At 43.2% G+C, this 24,857-nt stretch overlaps 2 protein-coding genes across 3 annotated transcripts in view; both read left to right on the top strand.

The window, feature by feature from the left end:
- LOC129705329 (uncharacterized) overlaps window positions 1-550 on the top strand; it is a 255,325-nt gene extending 254,775 nt beyond the window's left edge. The window contains exon 2 of the mRNA XM_055648850.1: window positions 165-550. The gene's annotated coding sequence lies outside the window, so the exon portion shown is untranslated. The remainder of the gene's footprint in view (window positions 1-164) is intronic.
- Window positions 1-24,857, top strand: part of wwox (WW domain containing oxidoreductase) — a 977,325-nt gene that overhangs the window by 770,227 nt on the left and 182,241 nt on the right. The gene's annotated exons all lie outside the window — the stretch shown is intronic.

Below are 24,857 nucleotides of genomic sequence, written 5' to 3'. Positions count from 1 at the left end.
TATGAAGAAAGACTGGATAGACTCGGCTTGTACACGATAGAATTTAGAAGATTGAAGGGGGATCTTATAGAAACTTACAAAATTCTTAAGGGGTTGGACAGGCTAGATGCAGGAAGATTATTCCCGATGTTGGGGAAGTCCAAAACTAGGGGTCACAGTTTAAGGATAAGAGGGAAGTCTTTTAGGACCGAGATGAGAAAATCATTTTTTACACAGAGAGTGGTGAATCGGTGGAATTTTCTGCCACAGAAGGTAGTTGAGGCCAGTTCATTGGCTATATTTAAGAGGGAGTTGGATGTGGCCCTTGTGGCTAAAGGGATCAGGGGGTATGGAGAGAAGGCAGGGATGGGATACTGAGTTGGATGATCAGCCATGATCATATTGAATGGCGGTGCAGGCTCGAAGGGCTGAATGGCCTACTCCTGCACCTATTTTCTATGTTTCTATGTTTCAACCCGCCAAACAGAGACGCTGCTTATTCCGCCGAGTTACTCTAGCATTTTGTATCTATCTTCAAGACTTCTAAGATGTTCTGTGTTTCCATGAGATCACCTTTTATTCTTCTTAATGCGGCACAGTAGACCTGCTACCTCACCCGGATTAAATCCCGAACTTGGGTGCGGTCTTTGGGAAGCTTACAGTTTCTCTCTACCACTGTGTGGGTTCCCTCTGGGTGCTCCAATTTCCTCCCACATCCCAAACAAGTGCGGGTTTGTAGGTTAATTGTCCTCTGTAAATTGCCCCTTTGTGTGTAGGGAGTGGACACGAAACTGGGTGACATAGAACTGGTGTGAACAGGTGATCGATGGTCGCCGTGGACTCAATCGGCTGAAGGGTCCGTTTCAATTCAATTCAATTTAATTCAAGTCTAGAGAGTATAGGCCCTGTCTGCTTAATCACTTTTACAGCATTTGACGTGTTCATCTTCCAAACCAACATCAATTATTTTTAATGAAGAAAGACATCATAATTATATTACAGGAAACATTAAATGTGAAGGGAATGAGCTTCAGATGTAAGTAAGTTGTTTCTCTTTTGATTTGAACTGACTGGACATAAACCAACTTGAGCTTATCCGTAATCTACACTTGAACATCAATTGATATATCTAGAATTGTTCTAAATATTCTTTGCATGATCTTTATATTAACGGATTTAGAGCTCCACTGAACATTTTGATTTTCAATAATTATTTTCTGTTGATATGGCAGCTTGTTTTGAAAGAATATATCATAATCTTATTCTACCTATTGAAGGACCACTTGAGTGAGTGACTTGCAAAAAATTGTATTGCATTAACCCCTATATTTGACAGCGATGTGGGTGAGGGATTTATGTGTGGTGTGTGTGTAGGCCACTGAACAATGAGGCTACTGCTGATGACAAAATGGTGTCATGGATTAATTGATCAAACAGCACAAAACAGGCCCTTCCGCCCAACTTGTCCATGCTGACCTAGATGTTCTATCTATGCTAGTCCCACCTGTCCCTGCTTGATGCATATCCCACTAATTTTTCCTATCAGGAGTCGAGGGCCTGGTCTATAGGGAGAGATTGAGCAGGCTAGGACTTTATTCCTTAGAGCGCTGGAGGATGAGGGTTGGTCTTATAGAGGTGTATAAGATCATGAGGGGAATAGATAGGGGAAATGCACAGTCTTTTACCCAGAGTTGGAGAATCATGAGCCAGAGGACATACATTTAAGGTGAGAGGCGAAAGATTTAATAGGAATCTGATAGGGAACATTTTTACACAAAGGGCGGTAGGCATATGGAACGAGCTGCAAGAGGAAATGGTTGAGGCAGATACTATCACAACATTTAAAAAACATTTGGACAGGTACATGGATAGGATAGGTTTTGAGGGATATGGGCCGAACGCAGGCAGGTGGGACTAGTGTAGATGATGAGGCATGTTGGCCGGCATGGACAAGTTTCCCGAAGGGCCTGTTTCCACACTGTATGACTCTATGACTATCCATATACCATAATGACTAGTGATCCAGTTTTTATAGATAACTTCAAATATGTCTACACAGATCAGGAAAATATAAAGAGATGTGGAAAATTAATGTACCTCATTGGAATCTCTCCGACTATCTTTAATCAGAGTTTACTGGACTTTACCTTGCACTAAATATTATTCCTTTCCCCTGATCTCAACTTGCCATACATTGTGTTGTTGGGCGTGCAAATGACATGGCCCACACATGGTAAATGGAGTGAGTGTACGGAATGAGCTACCAGAGGAGTTAGTTGAGGAAGATAATATAACGGCAACATTTAAAAGACCCTTGGATAGATACATGGCTAGGAAACGTTTAGAAACATAGAAACATAGAAAATAGGTGCAGGAGTAGGCCATTCGGTCCTTCTAACCTGCACAGCCATTCAATATGATCATGGCTGATCATCCAACTCAGTATCCTGTACCTCCATACCCCCTGATCCCTTTAGCCACAAGGGCCACATCTAACTCCCTCTTAAATATAGCCAATGAACTGGCCTCAACTTCTTTCTGTGGCAGAGAATTCCACAGATTCACCACTCTCTGTGTGAAAAAAAAAATTCTCATCTCGGTCCTAAAAGACTGCCCCCTTATCCTTAAACTGTGACCCCTTGTTCTGGACTTCCCCAACATCAGGAACAATCTTCCTGCATCTAGCCTGTCCAACATCTTAAGAATTGTGTAAGTTTCTATAAGATTCCCCCCCTCAATCTTCTAAATTCTAGCGAGTACAAGCCGAGTCTATCCAGTCTTTCTTCATATAAAAGTCCTGACATCCCAGGAATCACCCTGGTGAACCTTCTATGTACTCCCTCTATGGCAAGAATGTCTTTCCTCAGATTAGGAGACCAAAACAGTTGGCAATACTCCAGGTGTGGTCTCACCAAGGCCCTGTACAACTGCAGTAGAACCTCCCTGCTCCTATTCTCAAATCCTTTTGCTATGAATGCTAACATACCATTCGCTTTCTTCACTGCTTGCTGTACCCGCATGCCTACTTTCAATGACTGGTGTACCATAACACCCATGTCTCGTTGCATCTCCCCTTTTCCTAATCGGCCACCATTCAAATAATAGTCTACTTTCCTGTTCTTGCCACCAAATTGGATAACCTAACATTTATCCACATTATACTGCACCTGCCATGCATTTGCCCACTCACCCAAACTATCCAAGTCACCTTGCAGCCTCCTAGCATCCTCCTCCCAGCTAACACTGCCCCCCAGCTTCGTGTCATCCGCAAACTTGGAGATGTTGCATTCAATTCCCTCGTCCAAATCATTAATATATATTGTAAATGGCTGGGGTCCCAGCACTGAGTCTTGCGGTACCCCACTGGTCACTGCCTGCCATTCTGAAAACGACCCGTTTACTCCTGCTCTTTGCTTCCTGTCTGCCAGCCAGTTCTCTATCCACATCAATACTGAACCCCCAATACAATGTGCTTTAAGTTTGCATACTAATCTCTTATGTGGGACCTTGTCGAAAGCCTTCTGAAAGTCCAGATATAACACATCCACTGGTTCTCCCTTATCCACTCTACTAGTTAAATCCTCGAAAAATTCTATAAGATTCGTCAGACATGATTTACCTTTCATAAATCCATGCTGACTTTGTCCAATGATTTCACCACTTTCCAAATGTGCTGCTATCCCATCTTTAATAACTGACTCTAGCATTTTCCTCACTACCGATGTTAGACTAACTGGTCTGTAATTCACCGTTTTCTCTCTCCCTCCCTTTTTAAAAAGTGGGGTTACATTGGCTACCCTCCAATCCTCAGGACTTACTCCAGAATCTAAAGAGTTTTGAAAAATTATCACTAATGCATCCACTATTTCTGGGGCAACTTCCTTAAACACTCTGGGATGCAGCCTATCTGGCCCTGGGGATTTAACGGCCTTTAATCCATTCACTTTACCTAACACCACTTCGCGACTAACCTGGATTTCACTCAGTTCCTCCATCTCCTTTGACCCTCGGTCCCTGCTATTTCCGGCAGATCATTTATGTCTTCCTTAGTGAACACAGAACCAAGTTGTTATTCAATTGGTCTGCCATATCCTGGTTCCCCATGATCATTTCACCTGTTTCTGACTGCAAGGGACCTACATTTGTTTTAACTAGTCGTTATCTCTTCACATATCTATAAAAGCTTTTGCAGTCAGTGGTTATGTTCCCTGCCAGTTTTCTTTCATAATCGTTTTTCCCTTTCCTAATTAAGCCCTTTGTCCTCCTCTGCTGGACTCTGAATTTCTCCCAGTCCTCTGGTAGGCTGCTTTTTCTGGCTAATTTGTATGCTTCATCTTTTGTTTTGATACTATCCCTGACTTTCCTTGTTCTCCACAGATGCACCACTTTCCCTGATTTATTCTTTTGCCAACTGGGATGAACAATTGTTATAGTTCAACCATGCGGTTTTTAAATGCCTTCCATTGCATGTCCACTGTCAACCCTTTAAGAATCAATTGTCAGTCTATCTTGGCCAATTCACGTCTCATACCCTCAAAGTTACCTTTCTTTAAGTTCAGAACCCTTGTTTCTGAATTAACTATGTCACCCCCCATCCTAATGAAGAACTCAGCCATATTATGGTCACTCTTGCCCAAGGGGCCACGCACAACAAGACTGCTAACTAACCCTTCCTCATTACTCAATACCCAGTCTAGAATAGCCTGCTCTCTCGTTGGTTCCTCTACATGTTGGTTTAGAAAACTATCCCGCATACATTCCAAGAAATCCTCTTCCTCAGCACCCCTGCCAATTTAATTCACCCAATCTATATGTAGATTGAAGTCACCCATTATAACTGTTTTACCTTTGTTGCACGCATTTCTAATTTCCTGTTTGATGCCATCCCCAACTCCACTACTGCTGTTAGATGGCCTGTGCACGACTCCCACTAGCGTTTTCTGCCCTTTAGTGTTTCGCAGCTCTACCCATATTAATTCCACATCCTCCAAGCTAATGTCCTTCCTTTCTATTGCATTTAGAGATATGGGCCAAGAAAGGGGAATGGGACAGCCTTAGATGGGGAATCTTGGTCTACATGGTCTGAAGGGCCTGTTTCTATGTTGTATGGCTCTATGACTATGAAAGGCTTGCAGTGAGATATTAAGAAAGAGTGCTGGTGGTTTGATAGTTGAGGATTTTGTCATCCTAGGGTAGTGGGCAGTACAGAATACATTACCTGAAAGGGTGGTGGAGGCAGCTATCTTTATTATATTTAAAAATACGTATTTGAGCATTTGTAGGACCTGTGCCTATAGACTATTGTCTAGAGACCAGTAACAAGGCACTAGATATGCATATGCTGCATAAAACCACATGCTGCAATTGTGAGCAAAACACAAAATGCTGGAGGTACTCAGCGAATCAGGTAACATTGCTGGAGAAATGGGCAGATGACATTTCATGATGGGAGGCCTTCTCCAGGGACCTTCCCCTGACCTGAGATGTTGTCTATCCATTCCTTCCACAGATGCTGCCTGACCCATTAAGTTTCTCCAACACTAGGTGCTTTGCTAAATATTTCCAGCATCTGTAGTTCCTGTGTCTCCATAACTGTTACCCTCTTCTCCATCCCTACACAATCAGCGGGCACTCACCATGGCTAATAGGGTCACAGAGGGAGAGAGGGTCTCACAGAACAACCATCAGAGAGATGAGGTGAACTTCTTCAAAGTCTCATGCATACATTCTCCTGTGTGTGGCATGGTGGCGCAGCAATAGAGCTGCTGCCTTACAGCGCCAGAGACTCGGGTACGATTATGACTACAGGTGCTGTCTGTGCAGACTTTGCATGTTCTCCCTGTGACCATGTGTGTTTCCTCCAGGTGCTCCGCTTTCCTCCCACATTCCAAAAACGTGCGGGTTTGTAGGTTAATTGGCTTATGTAAATTGTCCCAAGAGTGTAGGATAGAACAAGTGTACGGGGTGATTGTGGGTCAGCATGGGCCGATGGACCTGTTTTCACACTGTGCCTCTAAACGAAACTAAACATTCCCTCCATAGATACTGCCTGACCTGCTGAATCCCTCCAGCACTTTGTGTTTTGAAGGAGGTAGGATCTATCTGATTAGAATTTCTAACTTGGCAGGGCGAAACAACCTCTTTCACTGCTGTAGTCTTTTATAAATCCATGATTCCCGAAGGTCAGGATAGGAATTTTAGCACTTAGGTGCCTATGCTGTTGAAGGCACGAATATTGTGTGTGGGAGGCATTGGAATAGATTCCAATGTATTAACCACAAAATTCCTCCCAATGGAAACAAAAGAATTGCTACTACTTTTTTAGAAATTACATCTTGGATGGATGACTTTCCTGGAGAATGCTCACCAGCAAGCAAACTACTGCTAGTGTTAAATTCTGTCAATATTTTTACAAGTGCATGAGAGGTAGAAAAGCAAATACATTTCTGTGCAGCCAGAAATGCTGCTGGTTTTGGTGGTGAAATTCCGTTTTCAAAGCCACATTAAACATTTTTGTCAGCAGCGAACAGGAAAAGAAAAGAAGGCCAGATTAACCGGTCATTTCATTTCATTGCGGGATCATGCGTATTTCTGTTTATCTACAGTCACCACACTGATGACTAGTTTAGTGTGAATTTAATGGCAGAGATTCTGAAGTGATTAATCAACTATAAGGATGTTCAATGAGAGTGCGCAGCAAGAGAAGGCAGCGATGCTGATTTGACAAGTTGTTCCCCTTTATGGTGTTGGGGGTGTTGGGAATCTTTTGCTGTTCCTTGAGTCATGGAGCGATGGAGCATGGAAGCAGGCCCTCCAGCCCACCAACTCAATGCTGACCATCAAGAACACATTTTCGACTCTAATCCATTTAATTCTTCCTACATTTACATCAACATTCCCCCAGGATCTGATACTCATCTACATAATAAGTGCAATTAACATTGGTCTGTTAACCTTACATGTGGAGCCACAGGATATAAGGTCTGAAGATTCCCAGTAGGCCCTCGTTCTGGTTTTTTCCTGCAGCTCTGGGCCTCACTCACCCAGGCCTGCAATCGACCTTAATATTATTTTCCATCAGATCCACAAAGAATGAGTGTCAAGAAGGGTGCGACTCGAAATATCAACTATCCATGTTCTCTGGAAATATTGCTCGATCTGTCGAGTTCCTCCAGCACTTTGTGATTTGCTCAATTCCAACATCTGCAGTTTCTCATGTCTCCTCGTTGCTTTGGGTATGGAGTCACTTGCATGCCAGACCAATATGGACAGCAGACTTTCTACCTTGAAGGATATTAGTGAATCAGATGGATATTTATGAAAGTCCAGAAGTTTCACGGTTACAATTACCAATGCTAATATTATTACTTCAAATATATGTAATCAACTGATTATAATTCTCCAACTGCTGGCAAAAGATTTGAACCCACATGTTGAAATGATCAGACTCACACAGAGTGATTAGAATCCATAGTCTGTTATTAGCAACTACAGAGGAAACACTAAGTGCTTCCATCTCCATCTAGTCTAACTAGAGAGAGAGAGAGTGACATAAGGAATGTGCAGCATGCATAATCTGTGTTGTAACATCTATATGTACTATAGATTAGCACTAACACACTAATCTACATCCCCCCCCACTCTTAAAGAATTAAATGCAAATGTAAAACTACTGATTATACAGAGCACCATGTGTGAGTCTGAGCATTTCAACACCACGTCTCTGGATCGTTAGGAAGTGCTGGAGTAACTCAGCAGGTTGGACAACATCAGTGGAAGAATAGATAGTCCACATTTCGGTTTGGGAGAATTCTTCAGACTGACCCAAAACGCTGCCTGTCCATTCCCACCTGGGCCTCTGAGTCATTCCAGCATTGTGTGCTTCGCTCAAGATTCCAGCGTCTGCAGTTCTGGGCCATTGTATCTCTGGTCCAGCCCACTGGATTATTTCCACACAGGCCACATGCCACATACCTGCAGAAAGACCTTTATCCAAATCAAATCTTTTATTCGAAAATGGAACATTAGCTCAACGATTATGCAATCTCAAAATAACTGTCGTACTGAAAAGAAAGAAAAAATCCCCCCCTCTGTTACATGCACTGCTGAGGCTGTTCGTTCGTGCTTAATAGGTCAAGGAAGTGGTTAAAATATTGTTAAAGAGCAACAACACTCCAACATCAGTCTTCCTTTTTAACCGGATGGCTTATTTTCTCCTTCATTTAATAGCTGAATGTTTCCGATGTTTGATATTTCTTCTGCTGCAGTATTCCTTGCCCCCAGGGTGATGTCACATCATTTTCTTATTACAGTGTACGAGCAAATCATATAATCAGATATTTAATTCCTGCTTAAAATTCACTCTCTGCTGTACCCAGTTCCCAACCCTTATTTGCTCACTGTTAAGTGAGAGTGAAGTCCTAACTAAATGTACGGATTGGCCCGATACTTATTTGACAGACAAAACCGCTGTTGCACTTCCTGATTACTTAAATGAATTGGTAAATAAATTACGCAACCTCGTGGTCGCTTAAGGCGTACGGGCACCATATGGCCGCGCGGGGTCGGTCCCACTTAGAAGGGCGGAGCGGTATGGAGTTGTGCGGGTCTGGTCCTGACATCGCGCGGGGCTCCGAAATTCTTGCAGTGACCAAAATCTTCTCGCTCCAACGGCCTGTCAAACCACGTACGCACGCAGGTGTATAGCGGTCGTACGCAGAGTCTTGACGGCGTACGCTTAGCGCATGGCGTTGCGTGATGATGTCACCGCCCGACGCTGTGCGACGCCCAAATTCAGTCAGCCCGCCTCCTACCCAGCTGATTTGTAAGCATGACATAAATGACGTCACGTGCGAACTTAGCGCAACCCCCAGTTCCGGTTGCATGCTCAATCGCATGCAAGTGGGCAAGGCTCTTTTTTTCTGTCACATCTCACATCTAACATATTAGTAAAGACCAATGTTCTTTGGGGGAGGATCACAGTCTAGGGTCTGGTGGAGATGTCCCTCAGACAAGTGAAGGGATATCACCCGAGGGGCCCACATGAGTGGCAAAGATGCTTTGTATAAGGATTGTTTGTAAACACTTCCGAATATGGCACTAATGAATGATGAATGTAAGGCTTTGTATATGTTTTTTTATTATTCTGAAATAAAGTTTATTTTTAGAAAAACAAATCTGGAAGCTTTGGTCCCTCAGCAAATTACAATCTGCGGCTTGGATGTAAAGAAAAGTGTAAGCAATTCTTTATTTGTGACTTATCTATAACTTATTAGTAAAATCACTGGACTGTTCCCCAACTGACAAAAGAAGTACTCCAGATTGCCATGATAAACTGTTCGAAGGTTAAAAAGTATCAATGCTTTTCAGCAATCATTATTATATCAGGAGCACTGACTGAATATAACATCAGTCATAAAGCAATTCAATAAACAGACACTGTCATAGCCTGGACATGAAGAATAGGTGTCTGAATGAGTTGTCAATGGGTAACCTTCTTCGTCTTAAGCAGTCCCTGCTGACAAGAATGACTTGTTTCCACTCCATCTCTGTTGAAGTTTAGGTTTATTATTGTCACATGTACTGGCGCTACTGTGAAAAGCTGTGTTTTGTATGCTATCCAGCCTGATCAGATTGGGGCGGCATCAATGGCACAGCGGTAGAGTTGCTGCCTTTAGGGGCTGTCCCACTTATCCGCAAGTTCAAAAGAGTGTCTTCGAACTTCAAGCTCGAAGGCTCTCACCTGTCCGCGTTGAAACCGCGAGCCGGATCGACCACACACACACACACACACACACACACACACACACACACACACACACACACACACACACACACACACACACACACACACACACACACACACACACACACACACACACACACCACTAAAGGCGGGGGCCAGGGAAGGCGGGGGAGCGCCGTCTGAAATTCACTCCTGCGATGAAGAGGAAGGTAAAACGGCTGCACTGTAACAGTAAGTCCTTTAGCGAGCGCGGAGGGGGTGGGGGTGGGAGAAGGGGAGAGAAAGGGGGAGAAGGGGGGGAGAAGGAGTGGACTTTAAGAAGTACTTTTAAGAAATACTAGACCAAGGGTGGAAGTGGAGGAGAGCCGGGTGGCAGCAGCCTTTATCGTCGCGCGGGGCACGAGATGAGAAAGAGGCCCTGGCGGCTATTACTCCCTCTGGATTTTTTGTCCGCAGCACAGCGGGAGGCGAAAAAATGACTGAGGGGGAGGGGGGGGAGTGGGAAGGGTGGTGGAAAGTGCGCCTGCGCGTTGAGAGCATCTGCTGTAACCGAGAGTGCGGGAGGGGGGTGGTGCGGTGCCGCGAGCAAGGCCATAGCTGCCGCAACAGTTTGATTTTTTTTAAAGTCCGTTTTGTGAAGAACTTTATTAAAAATCTGGGGAAATAATTGATCAAATTTAGGGAGGAGTCAATTACCAAAATCGTAAGTTAAATCACCACAGAAATATGTAAAAATCTCAGCGTATTTGTGTCTGTTTTCGAGAAAATACATTTCAAAGGCAAAATGACATACACACGCACACACACACACACACACACACACACACACACGCACACACGCACACACACAGAGTTTTAATAGATACTAGGCCAAGTGCAGACCCGTTGGGTCTGTGTTCCCAACATGTGGTTGCGGGGGAGGAGGGGTTGGGGGGGGGGGGGGGGGCGGCATGCAGCGTCACACACACACTAACTACTCCCCCCCCTCCCCGCACACATGCTAACTACCCCCCTTGATTTATTAATATTATTAATTTGCTCCTTTTACCCCATAACTGCCCTATCCACTGACGCATAGCCCCCAACTCGCAGGCGCGTCTAGAGAGGGGGGGGGGGGTGGAGAGTGAGGGCAGAGAGAAAATAGAGAGAGACAGAGAGAAAGGGGCAGAGACAGAAGGGGCAGGAGACAGAGGGAGAGGGGGCTGGAGGGGAGGAGTAGAGGGATTATGAGGGGGGGAGGGTGGGGGAGCAGGGGTGAGATAAATGGGAGGAGAGAGAGGGGGAGAAAGAGGGAGAGAGGGGGGAAAGAAAGGTGGGAGAGGGGGGGGGGAAGGGAGGGGGTGGAGGGAAGGGTGTAGGGAAGGGCTGGGGGGGGGGGGGGGAAGGGGGTTTAGGGGAGGGATGGGGGGGGGGGCAGGGGGGGGGGAGAGGAAAGGGGGAGAGAGAGAGGGGGGAGAGAGAGAGAGGGGGAGAGACAGAGAGAGAGCAACATTTTTCCACATGCTGGAAATTTTTCCGAGGCCACAGGTATTCGGGAACTTCCCTCGAACATGAAGGAGAATTCCAGCGACCTCATAGGACATCCTAGGTACTCGTGTCGACCATGCTGCGAGTTTGAAGGTCGAAGATATTCTTCTAAACTCGCAGATTAGGTCGCCCGAGTGGGACAGCCCCCTCACAGCGCCAGAGATCCAGGTTCAATCCTGACTGGTGCTGCCTGCATGGGGACCACGTGGGTTTTCTTCAGGTGCTCTGGTTTCATCCCACTTTCCAAAGATTCGCAGATTTGTAGGTTAATTGGGTTCTTTAAATTGTCCCTTGTTTGTAAGATAGAACTAGTGTGCTGGTGGTTACTGGTCCACGTGGACTCGGTGGGCTGAAAGGCTTGTTTAAATGGTAGATCTCTAAACTAAACTAAAGTAATGTTATACATGAATACATAAAACAAGAAGGAGGCTACAGAGAAGAATATACTTCTCAGCATTGTAGTGCATGAGTTCCAGCGATAAAGTTCAATATCCGCAATGAGGTAGAGGTGAATCGGACAGTACCCTCACTTATGGAAGGACTATCCGGACATCTTATAGCAGAGAGTAAGAAGCTGTTCCTGCGTCTGGTTATACGCGCTTTCAAGCTTCTGTATCTTTTGCCCTACAGGATCGGGGAGAAGAAGGAATGACTGTTGTCCAGTGTGGGCAAGTTGGGCCGAAGGGCTGGTTTCCACACTGTATCACTCTATGACTCCATGATTCTATGACTGGGGTGGGACAAATCTTCGATCGCGTTGGCTGCTTTTCTGAGGCAGCTTGAAGTAGAGATGGAGTCACTGGTGGGGATTCTGGTCTGTGTGATGGACTGGGCTAAGCCCACAAGTCTGCAATTTCTTGCGGTCTTGGGCAGAGCTGTTCCCAAACAAAGCTGTGATACTACCTGACAGTGTGCTTTCTGCGGTTTACCTGTAGAAGTTTGTCAGTCATTGGGGACATGCTGAATTTCCTCAATGTCCTGAGGAAGTAGAGGCGTTGATGTGCCTTCTCGGCTGTTGCTTCAATGTGGTTGGTTCACGACAGATCGTTCGTGATATTTACACCAAGGAACTTGAAGCTCTCAGCCATTTCCACCAGGACTCATTGATGCTGTTTGGGACCTGTGATCCGCTATGTTCCCTGAAGTTGAAAACTAGCCCGTAGCAGGTCAGGCTATTGTGGGGTTTCGCGTACATTGACAATGATGTTGACATTTTTAAGGTGAAGGGGAAAAGATTTAATAGGAATCTGAGGGGTAACTTTTTCACACAAAGGGCGGTGGGTGTATGGAAAAAGTTGCCAGAGGAGGTAGTTGAGGTTGGGACTATCCCAACGTTTAAGAAACAGCTAGACAAGTACATGGATAGGACAGATTTGGAAGGATATGGACCAAACACAGGCAGATGGAGCTATTGTAGTTGGGACATGTTGGCCGGTGTGGGCAAGTTGGGCTGAAGGGCCTGTTTCCACACTGCATCACTCTATGACACTGCATGACTCTGTGACACAGTTGGGCCAGTTTGACCGAGCAGTTGGACTGATCCTTGTCAGAATTTATGTTTGAATGTGGAGAGAATTAAACCTTGAAGCGGTAATTCACCCTTCCACAACAAGTTTAGGTCTGAAGAAGGGTCCCAAGCAGAAACGTCACTCAGTCCATGTTCTCCAGAGATGTTGCCTGATCCGCTGAGTTACTCCAGCACAATTAAAAGTTGAAATAATTGCAGAGTTGAGATTGAACTTTGTTGGAACAGAGCAGGAGGTGAAGTCAGTGAGACAGGGTGGGAATGGAATTTTTTTTTATCGTGACAGGCAGTTAGAATTCAGATTCACACTTTTAGTCTAGAGTGGGGGATCCGAGAACCATAGGTTTGTGAAGTAGGAAAAAATGTTATAGGAATCTGAGGGGTAACTTTTTCACGCAATGGGCGGTGGTATATGGAACGAGCTGCTGGAGGAGGTATTTGAGGCAGGGTTATTGCAACATTTTAGAAGAAATCAGGTACATGGATAGAATAGGTTTAGAGGGATATAAGCAAGTGGGACGAGTGAAGATGGGACATATTGGTCGGTGTGTGCAAGTTGTGCTGAAGAGCCTGATTCTACACTGTATAGTTGACTCTATGACTATGAGTTGCTGACTGCATGGATTTGTTCTACAAAACAGTCACCCAAAACTGCATTTAATTTTCCTGATGTTTTCTCCTGCTTTATCTCGCTTTAAAAATCTGAAAATCATAGGACGCTCCTGCGGATCAGACATTAAGTGGTAATTTAATCTATGGTGTGAATTATTATTCTAATGGTTTAATACAATTACTGATTCATAACCAGAAAACGGGTGGCATCAGTGGTGCTCCGATTGCTGAATGAGATGGCTGGCGAGAAAGATAGCGATCGCTGATGTTTTCGTAAATAGAAGGTAGACACACAATGCTGGAGTAACTCAGCAGGACAGATAGCATTTCTGGAGAGAAGGAATGGGTGACGTTTCGGATCGAGACCCTTCTTCAGAGACCCTATTTCCTAACTAGGTCGGACTTAAGAGACATCCACTCTTCCAGCTGTTGTATTTGCTTTGTTTTACATGTATATAAATCTAGCATGAAGTTCCCAGTGACTGTCTAGAATAAAACTAGAATAAAGTTATTCTTCTTCTCACTCCTTTTCGAGCTTGTAAAGAAAAAATGTTGGGCATTTAAATTTTGCTTTATGCTTTTCATTGCTTTGCAAATATTGCCTGGAATGTCCAATTGTTTGACTATTTCTATTTTGTTGTTGTTATTTATTCCTATTTATGTCTTTACTTGTTCGGAACAAACAAATAAATAAATAAATAAATAAATAAATGAAAACTGAGGGAGAGAGTGAAGAGGGGGATCGGGGGTTGGGAGGGGAGAAGCAATGCAACCATTTGAAGGTAAGATTGAGGGGAAGCATTTACATACTTCCATCGCAGTATTAATTTATATTTTGATTTTGACATGATTATTTCCATTTGAATCCATCTTCCCAAAGCTTTCAGCCTTGATTTGGTTCAGATCTCAATGGGAAAGAAAAGCATCGCATGATTTCTATTAATCCACAGAAGCTGTGCATCTGAGCAGACCTAAAAACATATGGGAGTTCTCTGAAGCGAGGCAATTCGAAGTTCATTTGTTATTTTTAAGGGCTCATTTTTTACGATTTCTGAAAATTCTTGTTATAAATGTTGTGAGTGTTTCGAAGCAGTTTGTTCTGATATATTTTTCATTTTACAATCCTGGGCCACGCACAAATGCAATGTCCCTCAGTGACAAAAAGATGAAGTTCTAATGTTCCTGATCTTGTTTTTTTTTTTGTTTCTGCATCTCTTCTCTATTCTCTTGCTGGATGGCATATGAAATACATTTCAAACACTAAATCAAATACTGTCAACACAATGTTGGCCACAGGGGGCAAAACCATTCAGACTTCCCTACTTTATAGTCAGGCCTCTAACTTGCATTTGACAAGTCCCTGTCCTGGGAGGTAGAAATCTGCTGCAGCTTCCATGGCTTTTGAACAATATGCACACGGGTAATCGAGTGACCACTTCTTTATGACAGCGTTTCAATATTCAGTAAATTATATGATGTTTTTCTTCCGGCTTCGCAATAGTTATCGATTTCACTAATTCCCAACTGTGCACCGCACTTTCAGATGTTTTACATCACAAAGAAGAATGTAGGTGATTTTTTTTTTACCTTTTGGAGGGGAAATATATTTCTGAAATGATTGTCACCATTTATTATTAAGGAGGAGGACCAAAGTGGATTATGAGCATTGATCTTGTCTTTATTAATTGTGTTGCTTTAGTGTGATGGAGTGTTAAGTGTCTTGGAAGGCATTTAATATGGCTTTTCATAAAAGGAAGTTGATCTGTCTTGACCCCATCAGTTTTTGAACCCGAATGGTGTTATATTTAGTTTCATGTTAAAAGCTTTTTTCAAAAAATAAAAATCGCAAGCAATTTGATTCAAAATGCTTGTGATGGCTTACTTACAGACCAAAGAATAAATCCATTGTATGGAGCAACACTGAAGTATGCAGATCAAGTATCTGATCTGCATTTATACATATCACAAAAGCAAAATGCAATAGAAACTGGAAAGAAACTCATTCAGCTGCCTACCTGAGAGTCATACAGCATGGAAACACCCATTCAGCCCAACTTGCCCATGCTGATGGTCAACATGCCCCATCTACACTATGCCTGTATTTCCTATATCCCTCAGAACCTATCCTATCCATGAACCTGTCGAAATGTTTCTTAAATATTTTGATAATACCTGCCTCAACTACCCCCACCTGCAGCTCGTTCCATTTCCATACCACCCGTTGTGTAGAAAAGTTGCCCTTCAGGTTCCTATTACATCGTGCTCCCCTCACCTTAAACCTTTGTCGTCTGGTTCTCAATTCCCCTACTGAGGCATTCCCATTTGTCCAAACTTGGCCATTTTCCTCCAAAACATTCCTGCCCATATATCTGTATCATATACATACTACCCTCCCCCTTAAAATAATTCCTCTCTCAACTTAAACCACTGGGTGCCTAGTCCTTTAATACTCCCCTACCATTGGGAAAAGTCCCAGACCCAGTTTTGGACCTCAATCTGAAACGGAACCACATTTTCATCTGATTACCTATGGTGCAAGATTTGAATACAGAGAATCTGAAATAATAACAAAAAAAATCTGGAAATACTTAAAATGGCAACCAGCAACTGTGGAGAGAAACAGTTTGTGCTTCAGATTAGAACAGAAAGTGCTGGAGCTCAGGCAGTATTTCTAAAAAAACATGTATAGACAGGACCGGCGGCGTGGGGGGTCTGGGGGGGGGGGCCCGTGGGGGGAGAGAACAAGGGATGCACTTTGTAACTTTGTCAGTGCCATAGGCGGCCTCTATTTGCATACCTTGGGTATGCAAGCAAAGAATTTCACTGTGCCTTGTCACATGTGACAATAAAGTATACGAGACGTTTCGCATCGGAACCCTTCTTCAGAATGATTGCTTTGGATTGCTGACCTTTAATCAGAATTGGGAATAGTTAGCTGTCAAAGTTTGAGGTTGTGGAGAAAGACGATGGTAGAGAGGTGAGGGTGGATATTACAATTGACTTCTCCATCCTGACATGAGCCCATTCAGTTTTTACTTGAGATATACTTCTGAGGCAATATAATATACTGATGCAAGCCTCCAAACCACGCTCCACTTTACCTCATTTGGACGTTGTACTGTCTTGCATTTTGTTAGAAAATCAAGCCAAATGTCTACATTTGTGCTCTATTAATTCAATTGCTTCAAACTTATTACCCTTTCACACTACGTGTGGCTTTGATATTGCCCTTCTCAGCTGTTGCTAAGGATATTTCAACTCCATATCCAAAACTCCTGCCTTGTCCTTTATGCAGAGCAGGAAGGAATGCTGACAAAACCTCTAACACTACAACAAAAGATTTGCACCTTACTATCGAACCAGAAAGTGTATGGATTTGCTCGTGAAGTAAATATGTCTGGATAAAAATAGTAAGTTATTTGAATGGTTGATATTTATTGATTTTTTTTCATAATTCGCAATTACGATTCAGCAAAGAAACAAGTAGCACTTATTGTAAGTGACCTTGGATGGGATGGGTCAGACGGGATGTGGAGAAGACAGGGGGTTTGCTCATATTATTTGCAGGCAAATTTTTCCTCATTGAACTGACGCTTTACACTTAACCTAATATAACATTTCTGGCTTTGTGTATCATCGATGTAAATTGCTTGAGATATCATGTGTCTAAAACTATAACTATCCAGAGAGCTGGTGCCACCGTTTGGTCCCTGTGGACGTGAATTAGATAAAACTGATTCATTTATAGCACTTTCGCTCAACAGGCCAGGACTACAAAAGAAATGTTTGCATGAACTGGACGTCCCAAAGAAACATCAGAAACACAATAACCAAGGGACGCACAGTGGCACAGAGGTAGAGTTGCTGCCTCACTGCGCCAGAGACCCGGGTTTGATCCTGACTACGGCTGCTGTTTATATGGAGTTTGTACTTCTCCATATGACCAGCTGCTCCTTTTTGCTCCCACTCTACAAAGAGTGTTGGTTAATTGGCTTCTGTTAATTGTAAATTGTTCCTAGTGTGTAAGATAGTGCCAGTGCACGAGGTTAGCGCTGGTCGGCGCGGGCTCGGTGGGCCGAAGGGCCTGTTTCCACACAGTATCTGTGAAGTCTAAAGTTGCACACCGTAAACTTCCACAAAGAGTCACTGTAATAATATCTAGATGACCCATTGCATGGGGATGTGAGTGGTAAATAGTGTACGTGGTAAATGTTGCTGGAGTTATTGTGCAAAGATTCCTCTGAACCTTTATGAAATAGATTGAAACTTCAGGAATCTGCTTCTGGTCTCAACCCAGTGACTCCAGTTAGATGAGCTGCAGATCAGGCTTATTGTGGTGCCCACAGTCATTCACCCATTGTTATCTACCCACACGAGCCGCATGCCTTTTTATCTTAAAACAAAGAACACAAAGTGCTGAAGTTACTCTTCGAGTCAGACAGCATCTCAGGAGAACATGGAAGGTGATGCTTTGGGTCGGGACCTTTCCTCGGACTGAAGAAGGGTCCCGACCTAAAACGCCACATATCCATGTTCTCCAGGGATGCCGCCTGACCCACTGAGTTACTCCAGCACTTTGTATCCTTTTTTAAATCAGCATCTGCAGTTCCTTGTTTCTACATTCTTCCTTTTTATCTGCTCTGATGCATCTACATTAAATTCCATGAATACTGCACCCATTGTGTTTCCACCATATATAGATGAACTGTGAGGAATATTATGGATTGCTACCTTTGATTTGAGAACTTCTTTCTCCTTGCTGAAGGGTCTTTTGATCCAGGGGAAAACACTGTAGTTTTGTGCTTTGCGTGACTTAAATTGTCCATCAGTTTCTCTGATGCTGTGAAAATACAGTGTGGGATCCAAAATACATGTTAAACAAAAAATTCCCTTTGAGTGAAATCTGTTCAAATGGAGAAAGTTAGTTTTGGAATTCAATTGAAATAAATGATGGGTCTCTATTTGTAAAACATTTATTTAGCAGGCATTTCTGGCATACCAACTATTCAAGAATAATTTTGAGCCCACAGTCAAAGAATTTTGCAGTTAAACAGTGGCAAGTGTGTGTAAAATCTATATAGTTATCACCTCTCTGTGCATGATCATTTTGACAAGAACCAGCAGGCTTATAGTGCCTCTACTATGGTTAATCGACCCAAAGCCACTTCATTGCAGTGTTGTCAAATTTGACACTGAGCCACATGGGGTGTTACGATATTGACCACAAGTTTGAACAAGGAGGCTAGAAGGCATGTCCAATAGGCCTGGGTCTGTAGCGGCAATGCGCCGAGCCGGCCCGTGTTCGTCCCCTGAGGATCGGAGAGAGGGTGGAGGGAGCCGGAGATGGCAGAGCAAAGAGCAAGGGCTGGTAAGAGAGTGAACTTACTAAGGGTGATTAATGTAGATAAATAGCCTCTTACTTTCCACGCCCTCAAGGTCGGCTTTGGGAGGCCGGGTGAGGAAAGGGATGACGGTTCACTGAACGATCAGGAGGGAGGTGACAGCTGGAGGCCCTGCAGCAGCCTGGGGCTCGCCTGAATTGGTCCAGAAGATGGAGAGCATGGTCTGGACTGGGCTTTAAAATGGCTCCAAAACATGGTGACTTGCATGCAGTCACAGTGGACTACTTCTTGTATTAATCAGGGACTGTGCTTGGGTATGGCAATACTTTACAGAACTATATGCCAAAAAAATGTCACTGTACGTTTGTGATAATGATGAACCATTGAATGTTTTGTGGTTTGTCTTGAAGGAGGGGCGATAGATTTTTGGAGGCAATTTAAGCAGTTAAGCATTGATATGTATTTCATATTTTCAGTATTTATAAAACAATCTCCTGCCAGAGAACAAATGATACTCACAAATTTGATTGATGATGAGCTATTAAGACATGTCTGAGAACACTAGAGGCAGCAAAGCCTGTGGTACCAGACGCCATCTTGTCTTAAAATGAACAAATGTTTAATATACTGTAGATGCATCAGAGCAGAACTAACCAACAAAGCAGCAACAATTGTATCTAGATGAAAATTCCAAACTGGCAAGATACATTTTGGATCGTGATGTCCACTTGCCTGCATGAGCAATGCTGTAACACTCAGTGAGATTGACACCTATGCCCACTGTCATAGTCTTACAGCGTGGAAACAAGCTCTTCGGCCCAACTTGCCCACACCGACTGACATGTCCCATCTACACTAGTCCCAGCTGCCTGCATTTGGCCCATATCCATCTAAACCTATCCTATCCTTTCTAAAATGTTTCTTAAACATTGCGATAATACTTACTTCAACTACCTCCTCCACAGCTCATTCCATACACCTAGCATCCTCGGTGTAAAAAATGTGCCCCTCAAATTCCTCTTAAATCTTTCTCCCCCTCACCTTAAACCCATGTCCTCTGGTTCTCGATTCACCTGCACTGGGCAATTGACTGTGCTTTTACCTCAACTATTCCTCTCATGATGTTGCACACTATAAGATCACCCTTCATCCTCCTGCATTACAAGGAATAGAGTTCAAGACTGCTCAACTTCTCCCTGTTCTCAGGGAGCTCAGGTTCTCGAATCCTGACAACTTCCATCTTAAGGCAAGGTGACCAAAACTGAACGCAATACCCCAAATGTGGCCTCACCAACATCTTGTACAACTGTACAAAAAAAACTACAAAGAAACTGTACAAAAATGTTCCCTTTCTATACTTCATACCCTGACTATTGAAGGCCAATGTACCAAATACCTTCTTTACCACCCTATCTACCTGTGAAGCCACGTTTAGGGAACTTATACCTGTACTCCAAGATCCTTCTGCTAGACAACGCTCCGCAGAGCCCTACCGTTCACTGTGAAGGTCCTGCCTTGGTTTACTTCCAAAAATGTAACACCTTGCATTTATCTACATTAATCACCCTTAGCCGTTGCTCAGCCCACTTGCACAGCTGTCCCGACACAAAACATCACCTATCCATGTTCTCCAGAGATGCTGCCTGCCTACTGAGTTACTTCAGCACTTAGCGTCTTTTTTCAGGAGAAAGTATTGGTCCTCAACTTTCCACTGCATGACAATTAACTAATAATCTGCCTCACATACTCTCAGTTTTAGTTTAATAGAAACCTGAGAGGTAACTTTTTCACACAAAGGGTGGTGGACATATGGAATGAGCTGCTGGAGGAAGTAGTTAAAGCAAGTACATCACAATGTTTAAGAAACATTTAGACAGGTACATTGATAGGACTGATTTAGGGCCATATGGGCCCAACACCGGCAGGTGGGACGAGTAGATGGCTGGCATGGCAGTTTGGGCCGAAGGGCCTGTTTCCACACTGTGTGACTATGATTCCAAGTAATGCAGGTATGGGATTGAATCTAACAACCGTCGTGAGCAAACACATTTCCCTGGAGCATCCTTACCCTTCCACAACAAGTTTAGGTTGAACCAGTGACTTGCATTCACTCCTCATGACACCTGTATCCCAGTAAGTGTGCAGCTATTCTAAACACCGCCGGTGTGCACGTGTAAATGTATGTGGTCAGTCCTGAAACATTTACAGTTGAAAGTACCTTCAGTTCCCTAATATTACAATAAATTCCTGTAGTTTGCGTGTCAAATTAATTCTTCCGCAGCCTCCAGCTCGTGGAATAGCGCAGCTTCAACCTACTTCTGTTTTTATTAAGGAATAACACATCAACAAGATAAGAATGACAGCAAATAACAATCTTGCAACTCGGCAATTTCTCTTATTTGATAACCTTTTGACCGCCAGCCACTTCAAGATAAATCCATGTTAACGGACTTAGGCAAAACACTTGGGTGAATTTACAAATCTGCACAGAAACACACGTTGGCATCATGGGGCCACACCGTGCATTAGTCGAGCCTTTTGTTTCCCTGACAGCTTGGCAGAAGCAAAGCTTTACACGATCTCCACATTGTCATGTCAGACCTCAAATTTTTCACATTTTCTCAGCTGAAGTGTTTGACTGTTGGCCCGCAGCCAAGATCTGCAAAGCTTGTTGTAAAGCAAAAGCTTTCTGCCAAAGAATGTGAACATCATCGCTTCCACTATCCATGACAGGAACGTTGTGGTGTGCAGCAACTCTACGGGGCCGAGTTTAAAGTAGTTCATTTTCAGATTAGTGCACATTGTACACATGTACGCAAAGATTCAAATAGCCATTAAAGATTATGCAATATGCTGGTGTAACTCAGCGGATTAGGTAGCATCTGTGGAGAACGTGACTAGGTGACGTTTCCAAAAGGGACCCTTCTCGGGATCCTTTAACTTGCCATATTTGTCCCAACCCCCCACCTCTTTTCCAGGTGTCTCCCCCACTACTGCAATCAGTCTTAAGAAAGGTCCCGTCCCAAAACGTCACCTATCCATGTTCTGCAGAGATGCTGCCTGACCCGCTGAGTTACTCCAACACTTCGTGTCTTCTTTTATTTACTAACATCTGCAGTTCCCTCTTTCTTCATTCAGCCTTTGAAGATTCTTTTTTTTAATTTTCTAAATTTTAAGTGAAACATTTCCAGGTAAAATCCTTCTGTAGCTGATCTGCTACTGCTTCATAAGTCCAGGAACCTGGTTCAATCCCGACTTTGGGCGCTGTCTGTGTGGAGTTTGCATGTTCTCTCAAAGAGCAGGTGCATTTTCTCCAAGTGTTTCAGTTTCCACCCACATCCTGTAGATATGTGGGGTGGAGGTTAGGTTGATAGGAATGTGGGGAAAATGAATAATGGGATTACTATAAATCTTTGCTTTATGGTTGGTGTGGATTCAATGGGTCGAAGGGCTTGTTTCCATGCTGTAGCACTCTACAACACTGAGAAAAAACTATTTTACAAATTAAAATCCACACTCAGTGGCAGGATTTAAAAACTGGAAGCTAGACAGGAAGGAAGGAGGGTAGTACACGGAGCAGAGTAATCTAACAGAAAGAAAAAAAGCAAAGTAGGTTCATTCAGAGGGATTTAACTTGTAAAGGTAAATTCTATAATCTTTCAAAACAAGGAACTACAGATGTTGATTTACAAGAAAAAATACAAAATGCTAGGGTAACTCAGCAGGACAGGCAGCATCTCTGGAGAGAAGGAATGGGTAGCATTTCGGGTCGAGTCCTTCTTCGGGTCGAGTCCCTTCTATAATTACTTTGCTTGAATTAAAGGAACTCGAAAAATAAAACCAAATTATTGCAGATACTGGAAATCTGAAATAAGAACAGAAAATGCTGGAAAAACTAAACTTTATTAAAAAAAAAACTCCTCTGGCCAAATAACTGTACAACATGATGTGTTTACTTGACGTGCAATTATAATAACAGCCGAAATGCCAATTTTTTATCAAATAACCTAAAAAGTCAGTTTTCAAAAATATATGTATTCCTTTAATGCACTGCACATACTTTTCCCGGACCAAAAATATTTATTTAAATTACTTGAGAATTTTAATTTGTAATCACTTGAGTGAAATGCTCACTTATCAGACAACCGTTTAAATAGAGTTGAGTGCAATTCAAGTTTGACATCAACTGCTCTCAGTGCAGGTGGCAAATGCATTTGCAGGATATTTTAATAACATCCAATTGGAAAGTTTTATCACACAGAATTTGTTACAATATGGAAATACCCTGTTTTTAATTACTGCAATAAAACCTTGATCTGCCCAGAAATGTTGATGTGTCAGCTCAGTATTTAAATACCTCATGTAAATTATAGGAGCAGATGAAGAAAAATGAGAAAAATGAGAGATTCACTGATTTCTGGAAACTCGTTACTACATTGCTTGTAAAACTCAGTTCTATAAAGGAGGTATCATCTGATTTTCAGGATAAAATAGCAAACCTTTTCAGCCTGTATGTAGAAACAAGGGGAATGGTAGATTTTTTTTAAAAAGACAAATACTACTGGAGTAACTCAGCAGGTCAGGCAGCATCTCTGGAGGGCATGACTAGGTGATTTTTTTAGGTCGACTAATTGTAGTGCCGAGAGAAAGCCAGGCAAGTGATGGGTGGAAACAGATGGGGAAAAAAACCCAAAAGTCTGTGAGATAAGGAGAGAAGAAGTGTGAAATGTGAAACCAGGGGATGAGATGTCAGTGGTAGGACGTCACATTTCATGCCTCTTCTCTCTTTGGTTCACAGCCTTTTGTCTTCTCTTCATCTCTGGCCTGTGTCCAACCAACTGCCGATCAAAATTCCCCCTCACCTGCATCTATCTATTCTTTGCAATACTTTGTCCCCACCTCTCTTCTAGCTTCCCTCCCTCCTGCCCACTACAACTGCAATCAGTCTGAGGAAGGGTCCCAAACTGAAACTTGTCTGATGTTGCCCGAGATGCTGCCTGACCAGTTGCGTTACTCCAGATCTGTTGTTTATTTTGGAGAATATTACGCAGCCTGTTGGATATGTTTAGCAAAAATGGCATGGGAATCAGTAGAAGCTTGGACATTAGGCAATGACTGGAGGATTGAGAGACTGGCATGACAGTGGTGGTGGGCAAGGGGAAGGCATTACTATCTGCTTTATGATCAATGCTTCGTGGTGCACTGATGTGATGCTCTTAGTTCCCTTAACCTGGAATCCCAGATCGTAAAATGGCCGTGCTTTTATTCACCGAGGGAGTTCACCTCGAGTGTCTTGTTGGCGATCTATGCACCAGCCCAAGCCAATGCCAAGATAGCATTGGATGAATTATATTTGGTCGACAACTCTCTTGAGACAGCACGCCCTGATTCATTATCAATATCAATAGAAACATAGAAATTAGGTGCAGGAGTAGGCCATTCGGCCCTTCAAGCCTGCACCGCCATTCAATATGATCATGGCTGATCATCCAACTCAGTATCCCGTACCTCCCTTCTCTCCATACCCTCTGATCTCCTTAGCTACAAGGGCCACATCTAACTTCCTCTTAAATATAGCCAATGAACTGGCCTCAACTACCCTCTGTGGCAGAGAGTTCCAGAGATTCACCACTCTCTGTGTGAAAAAAGTTTTTCTCATCTCGGTTTTAAAGGATTCCCCCCTTATCCTTAAGCTGTGACCCCTTGTCCTGGACTTCCCCAACATCGGGAACAGTCTTCCTGCATCTAGCCTGTCCAACCCCTTAAGAATTTTGTAAGTTTCTATAAGATCCCCTCTCAATCTCCTAAATTCTAGAGAGTATAATAATAATAATAATAATAATATTTATTTATATAGCACTTTTCAACAAAACCAGTATTTGAACCAAAGTGCTTTACAAAGATTGATTAAATTAATTGAACAGATCAATGCAATAAATCCATACAAATCAAAAAAAGAGAAAAAAGAGAATAAGAAAAAAGACACAGAAACAGTACACTATAGAAATCAACATGAAACGTCCCCCCACAGCAGAATTCACTGTGAGGGAAGGCACCAAAAATAACCAGTTCTCCCCCTCATAGTCCACCCGAGGTCGGGGCCTATATCTGGCCTCCTCAGCCAGCC

This window comes from Leucoraja erinacea, chromosome 17 (assembly GCF_028641065.1).
Source record: "Leucoraja erinacea ecotype New England chromosome 17, Leri_hhj_1, whole genome shotgun sequence".
Taxonomy (NCBI): Eukaryota; Metazoa; Chordata; class Chondrichthyes; order Rajiformes; family Rajidae; genus Leucoraja; species Leucoraja erinaceus.
Note: the sequence above shows the minus strand (reverse complement) of the source record. Positions and strands in the feature narration are given on the sequence as shown.